Source organism: Mus caroli, chromosome 17 (assembly GCF_900094665.2).
Source record: "Mus caroli chromosome 17, CAROLI_EIJ_v1.1, whole genome shotgun sequence".
Taxonomy (NCBI): domain Eukaryota; kingdom Metazoa; phylum Chordata; class Mammalia; order Rodentia; family Muridae; genus Mus; species Mus caroli.
In genome coordinates, this window is record NC_034586.1 from 27,963,712 (window position 1) to 27,971,452 (window position 7,741).

Below are 7,741 nucleotides of genomic sequence, written 5' to 3' on the forward strand. Positions count from 1 at the left end.
TGTAGACCAGGCTGGCCTCGAACTCAGAAATCCGCCTGCCTCTGCCTCCCGAGTGCTGGGATTAAAGGCGTGCGCCACCACGCCCGGCTATGCAGTCAGTGCTCTTAACCGCTGAGCCATCTCTCCAGCCCCGAGGTAGAATTCTTAAGCTCCTTTTCACCATGTCTGCCTGGATGCTGCCATGTTCCTGCCTTGATGATAATGGACTGAGGAGCCTCTGAACCTGTAAGCCAACCCTAACTAAATGTTGTCCTTATATGAGTTGCCTTGGTCAAATGGTGTTTGTTTACAGAAGTAAAACCCTAACTAAGATACACACACATACACACACACACACACACACACACACACACACACACACCTCAATACTTGAGATTACAACCAGAAACCTGAGAGATGCACATGCTCTAGGAAGGAGCTACACCCTCTAAGGGACCCAGGTGTTTTCAGTGCCTATGGAGCACCAGCTGGAGCACAGCATGACCGTGATCCCGCACAGCAGGGCAGTGATCCCTCCCAGAATGATGGTGATCCCACACAACACGCTCCTCAGAACTAAACTCAACCACACTGCTCAACATCTAACCTATCTCTTTTAAACACACATAATAGTCCTCAAAGCAGCAGTGAGAGTCACTGGGTCCATGCAGTTCACTGGAGGCCCTGGACCATCTGGAACTTCAAATGTATGGGCACAGGTACTGAGCAGCCACTGACCATGGAGGCCCACTGTCAGCTCCTATCTGAGGCTCCTATCTCCCTCCCTGTTTAAAACCCATTACACTCAGGAGTGTGTTAAGTCCTCTGAGCTTCTACAGCCAGCTGGTGACCAGCTGGACTGCTCTGGGACACTTTGAGCTCCCAAAGTCCCCTTAGTGCTCAGAGCAGTGTCAGGACAGCCACTATTAAACACCTGATGGCTTTGTTCTCTTGCCAGCACAGAGAACAGAGTACCACATGGACTCCAGAGGCCCAAACCATGGACACCAGAGGCCCAAACCATGGACACCAGAGGCCCAAACAATTCAAGGGGCTTCCAAGGACAGAACCCTTTAGCAATAAGCAGTGCTGTCTTTGGGTCCCCAGAACAAAGACACACACACAGACACACATAGAGACATACACACAAACACACACACACAACACTTCCCCTGGTACTGGGGCTGAGTCTGAAGTCACATGGGGGCTCTCCCATGCACAAGATATTGTCATAGTGGAGAAGCATACATGCATGCAGGTCACCAGCTGACTGCAGGAGGACACAGTGGCACTCGCTGGGACTTACCTCTTCAGCTCCCCTACCACAGCAGGTGCCATGGCTGCCAGCTTAGTAGAGGAGGAAGCTGAGGCAAAGAGAGGCTTTCCCACCTGTAAGCTCTGGAACATCGGGCACACAGATCAGATTGGTGTGAGGGTACGTCCTGCACAGAGTGGCCCTTCTGGGATCCACCCCATGCCCACCTCAAGAAGTGGTGACTACCCCACCCAGGGCCAGACTACAGGCCAAGCTCAGGTCTGCCATGATAACCATCTTGAAGTCCTACCTGCATGGTTTGAAAACTGCACAGAGTTCACAGCATCAATCTCAAGTCCCCAAACCTGCAGGACAAGCAGAAGAGCGTAGCAGTGTCCTTCTATGACCCCTAGAACCGAGAGCAGGGGTCCCCTCCATGGCTAGAGTCCCAACTTGAAGTGTGGTAGAGACTGCCAGGCAGGAGGACAGGAGGGTGGGAACATGAACCCCGGCCCAGGCCCTCCACATGTTTGCGTTTCAGGGCCACACAAGCCTGACCATGGGTCTCCTTGGTTCAGTCACTCAGGAAAATTGCCCAAAAGGCCAGGGTGGCGACACCCCTCCCCCTTGCTTGCTTGCACTGAAGAATTCAGCATCCCCAAAGAACCCTCTGGTGGCCAAAGGAAACCCCTGCAAGCGCCTGTCTGTCCAGTTAGCAAACAAGGCCATGTTAGTTTCCAAACCCACCCCTGAGAGGGTAAGAGGCAGACCCAGCAGGGCGGGTCAACTTAACCAGCCTCTACCGCACCAGCCAGGAAACTCTTCCTCCTTCCTGGTCAACCAGAGAAAGATGGTCTCACATCAGGGCTGAGGCCCCCCAAAACAACCACATGTATTGAGCAGTTTGCCGCTCTGAATGGCCTCTTATAGCTCTTATGGGAGTTATCCAGATGGGGCAAATGGGCCTCCCGAGACTGTGCAGAGACTGAGGCTCTGTGTGGTCAGCTGTTCATCCTTAGCAGAAAAACAAGCTCACTAAACCAAATTAAAGCTGTGGACCTCAGAGTCTACTTAAAGCCATCACTGATTTTAAAAAGCTTTTTATTTTAAAGGAAGAGGCCAAGCTGGGGGGATTATGTAGTCTGTACAGTGTTTAGATGCTTGCCCACAATTCCAGTGCTGGGCAGGATTCCTGCGTCTCAGTGGCCTGCCTAGCCTAATTGGTGAATTTCAGTCCACTTAGAGACTCTGTGTCTGGGGTTTGCTTCTCAGCCCAGTGTGACCCGCTGGAGGCCAGGCTTCCTGACCTGCCTATGAATGAGACCAACTGGACAGCACCATCTGTGGAGAAGCCTCAGGCTGTCCCTTGAGGTAAAGCACTCCAACCAGCCTGTTATACTTCCTCCCTCCCACTGTCAGGGCCACCAACGTCCAAGAGTGCAAAAGGCACCCGGAAAGAGAAAGTTAAAAAAACAAGGGAAGGTTGCTTTTCCTACTTCCTGCTGCCCATGGCTGCCAGACGAGGCTCCTCCCCCTGTCCCTCAAGCAACCCTCAGACTCCGCCCATGCCCGTGCCCCGCCCCCTCCTCTCCAGCAGTGACGCGTGCTGTGCTGGCATGGCTGTCTGTGGGCAGGTGATGCACATCCCAGGGACCTCCTGCCCGTCCCCATTGCTGCATCACCAAGCCTCCAGCAAAGAGGCTCGGACAGCCTGAAGCCTCGCTGCCTGGCATAGCGCATTTAGAGTAACAGCTCAGCTAATCTCTTCCAAGGGAGGCAGAGCTGCTCAGCACAGCAGGAGTCGGGTGAGCTCTGGAATATTCCAGTGTGGTTCTTCCATAGGCATCTAGGGACAGAGAGGAGTGTGGGGGTGGGGGACAAGCTGAGTCTCACAGGTGTTCCCAGGCTGATGCTTAAGCCTCTCACAGATGGGAATCAGCAAGCAGGCTGGGCAAGCCTGAGCAATCTAACAGTCAAAAGTCACACATCCCTTCCTGCCTCCCACCACTGGTCTTTGATCAGCCTTCCCACTCAGCCGGACCACACCCTCTGCTCTCCGTGGTGAACTGCTACTAGACAGCTTGCATCATACACATCATCTCCTCTCCTACCCTGCTCACTCCAGGTCCTGCATCCACCCCTAGCCTGGCTCACAGCCCTCGCTGCCAGGATTACAGTGCTAGACAGGCATAGCCAGGGACCATGTGTAGCTGCTGAGGTCTGCCTGTGTTGGGTGGGCTGCACAGTGAAGCCCTAAGGGCAGTGGGCTGTGCTGAGCTCACTGTGGGATCCTTAGGACGACCTTGTCAGCATGGGATGCTGGTACTGATGGGAGGGAACAGGGTGGCTTCTCTGGGAGTTGTCTCCTCTATAACCACCAAAGTTTCATAGTTGGGCCTTTCTTCAAAACCTCCATTTCCTTTCTTTTGAGGAAACCTTGCTTGGTCCTCCTGAGTGGGAGTGGACTGTCTGTGACTCTCTGACAAAAGTTTTATCAGTGTGTGCCAGGAGGTGTCTTAGCAGCAGGTCCCATGATATTGAAGATCAGGGCCCTGTGAACATGTCTTCCCTTTCCAGACACAGTAGGGTTATCCCAAGCCAGGGTCGTACACACATGTATATGTGACCCACCACACATGTCCCCCATACATGCCCACAAACATACAAGGCACACACACACACACACAGGCATGGACCCAGCCACAGGAAGGAATGAGATCAACAAGTTCGTGGCCAGTGGGGAGGAATAACAGAAACCCCACCGTAGACTCACAGAAGGAAGAACTCATGCCATTCTCACAGGGCTTCTAAAAAAAAAAGTGCATCTCTAGGTTCTGCCTGCTTTCTGCAGGCCCCAAACAGGGCTGTCTGCTTACAGTGCCTTTTGGAGGGTTCTATTGTATATGAGTACACTGTAGCTGTCTTCAGACACACCAGAAGAGGGCGTTAGATCCCATTACAGATGGTTGTGAGCCACATATGATTGCTGGGAATTGAACTCAAGACGTTTGGAAGAGCAGTCAGTGATCTTAACTGCTGAACCATCTCTATAGTCTTGCTTTTTTCAGAGCATGCATCTCTGATTGAAGCTAAAGGCCCAGATCATCCTTCCAAAGCCACCTATTTGGTAAGTTTATAATCCGTACAACGTTCTGCCTGCAGGTATGTGTGCAGGCCAGAAGAGGGCACCAGATCTCATCGCAGATGGTTATAAGCCACCATGTAGTTGCTGGGAATTGAACTCAGGACCTCTTGTGGCTCTGGTCACATGAAACCCTTGGCCACTATAGCCTGGCCTGGGGCCAGAAGCAGAAATTAAAACAGGTGCAAGGTTCTGCTGTGTCCTTGGAGAGTTTGTTTATCCCAGCTGCCTGTAGGAGACTGGGAGGGTGAGCCTGGGAGAATCTGCAGGGAGCATTGGGGAGCCAGGGCTGATGGTCCATGGGTGAGACAGTCTGTGACACATGGCAGAAGCTAAAGGTAGCTCCCCAGGCACAGGCACAAGCCAGGCCCAGCATCAGGGACTCTGGAAGTCCTGGTACCAGATCATCAACAGCTTGGTGCAGATCTGCAGGGGAAGCCCGGAAACATCCCCAGCCATTCCTCTGCTATGAATAGATAGCCACCTGATGGTGGAACCTATGGACACCTGGGTCAGTCCCAGGGAGGACTCCTCTGCCGGGAGGCCCTTTAGGATTAGCACTGGGACAAACTTCAGGGTCACAGCCCAAGGCTATATCCTGCCCCCAGCCTGCCTTTCCTCCCTCCCCCCCAGACAGGATTTTTCTGTATAGCCCTAGCTGTCCTGAAACTCACTCTGTAGACCAGACTGGCCTTGAACTCAGAAATCCACCTGCCTTTGCCTCCCAAGTGCTGGGATTAAAGGCGTGCACCACCACTGCCCAGCCCCCTTTTTTTTTAAAGATTTATTTATTATATCTAAATACACTGTAGCTGCCTTCAGACCACCAGAAGAGGGTGTCAGATCTCATTTGGAATGGTTGTGAGCCATCATGTGGTTGATGGGATTTGAACGCAGGTCCTTCGGAAGAGCAGTCAGTGCTCTTAACCCCTGAGCCATCTCTACAGCTCCAAGAGCTCCATCCCTTGAGCAGTTGGAACAATGGTGTGAAAAAGGACACTGAGCCTTTGGTGCAATCTAGAGGACAAAGGACCAGGGGACCCCAGGGACAGTGTGCCAGGTGAAGGAAGAGTACCAGCAAGTGGAAGAGACAAGCAACGTAGGACACAGAGCCTCAGAGCCTCAGAGCCTCTGCCGGACCCAGACCAGTGCATTCTGGGTAGAACAAGAATAGGTACACTAACCGGGTGTGGTGGCCCACGTCTTTAATCCCAGCACTTGGGAGACAGAGGCAGGCAGATTTCTGAGTTCCAGGCCAGCCTGGTCTACAGAGTTTCAGGACAGCCAGGACTACACAGAGAAACCTTGTCTCAGAAAAAAAAAAAAAAAAAGAATGGGTACACTAGACCACTAGACAGTGTGAATGAAGCACTGTTTATCAACCAACGGGGGATCAAACAATCAGCAACTGCCCTTGCCTACAAACTTTGATCTCCTATGCTGTACAATAACAATCAATTGCTCTATTTGTCTGACAAGCATGCCTGACTCAGCACAGCCCTCGAGTGTCCTTAGATGCAGTTCTGGCCACCTGTCTTCCTTCCAGGTCCTTCCTGCGGGTCCATGGTAGCCAGCGGCTCCTTCCTAATGTCCCTTGGGGGTCAATACAGTGGCTGGACATGAGCTGGAGGGATGCAGAAACCTGCCACCTTGTTCAGTGACCAGCCAAAAAAGTACATTGCAAGAGGCCACACCTGGGTGCCCAAGCCAGCCCAATCTTCCTGCTGGAACGGCCAGGCAAGAAAGCTCCAGTCAGCCTGACATTGCCTCTGGCTTCCATTCTAATGCCCATGACAGCCTGGTTCCCTCCAAGGGCAACCAGTTACAAGCAGGAAGCACCGCGTACCAGAAATAATCAGAGACAGCCTCATTCATTACACACCTCACAGGAGAGAGGCTCTGGGAAGACAAGGCTACAAGCCCTTCTAATAGGTTGCTTCCAAAGCCAAACTCTGCAACTATGTTGTCTCTTTGTAATAGAATCAAGCCTGCCTGAGGTGTAGCCCCATCCCAGCGATGACAGGCCACCCCATGAGTGAGCAGACCTGTAGTGTGGCTCAGCTTCTTGGACACCAGCCAGTCTGCGACCTTTACTCAGCCTCCCCCTGTACAGGCTCACAGGGTGGGCAGAAGCAGAACCTGAATTTCAGCAGGGAGCGAGCAAGTGTCTACCAAGAGACTGTCCGCGCCCCCGTGGGGAGGAATCCTCCCAGCTCAGCATTTTATCACTTGGGTTGCCCTGGCCCATGGTTGGCCAGGCAGCCCGAAACAGCAGGTACCCTTAAGTACTACCCTGTGTACCACAGCCGGATAGAGGTGTGCCACATTCACTACCCTACTGCAGGCTCTCCAGAGTGCTCCACACCCCCAGCCTGTGTGCACCCAGCTCTCGATAGAAACCCCAGGGTGGCCGCAAGGGAACCAAGGTCATCGGTCCAGGAGGCCACGCCGAGAACCCGCCGTCCTGCACACTAGCAGCCCGGCTGGGTTATATAAGTGGTGGAGCATGTACCTGCAGAGGGAACATGGCCACCCGGTTGCCCACGTAGCCACGGACTACATGGCTCTGAATAGAGAGCACCCCACACTCGTCCTCCATGCCGGGCTGGCCTTGGTTGCTGGGGGCATGTTGGACCCCCGAAGGGAGACCCTCACTCAAGTCTCAGGGATCGCGAGCCCAGAAAGCCACAACAGTCAGGCTTGTTGCAAACACACGAGGTTTTAATGGCACACAAACCAGCATGCTGAGGTCGAGACCCATACACCACGCAGGGGTAGAGGAGTCTGACCCTAACCCTATTGTCCAGCAGGCTTATAAAGGCAAAAAATACAACCTAGGGGGAGGATCGGAGAGGAAATAGGGGAAGTCTAGGGGCAGATATTTACTTCAAGGCACCTGGGACATCGAAACATTTTGTGGTTGTTTTTCCCAAAAGTTCCAGGGAATTGAGCCATCTGACCGGGGGCCGGGACCCATGTTCTCAGGGCAGTCAGTATTTTTTTATTCTTCAGGCACAGTTGCTGTTATGGGCTCCGGCTGTCCAGGCCACTGGCTCCGGAACCGCTTGCAGATCCCTCCGTGCAGGCGCAATGCTTGGACCTCAGCGAACTCTTAAGAATCTGGAGTTCCGACACTCGCCAGCTACCCACAACACCCGCCACAGGATCTTAAGACTTCTGGTGAGTGGAACACAGCTTCTGCTCCAATCCAATTGAGCGCGGAACCTGAGACTGCATTAGTTAGGGAAGCAGAAACCGGCCTGAGTAGGGCCACAGGCCTCATCCGGCCGGACCAGCACCGGGGTAGCTAGAGCGCAGGGTCGGCTGACACCCGCCAGCTACCCACGACCCCCACCACAGGATTT

At 53.3% G+C, this 7,741-nt stretch overlaps 1 pseudogene; it reads right to left on the bottom strand.

The window, feature by feature from the left end:
• LOC110284017 overlaps positions 1-6,975 on the bottom strand; it is a 23,450-nt pseudogene extending 16,475 nt beyond the window's left edge.
• Between the last annotated feature and the right edge of the window lie 766 nt (positions 6,976-7,741).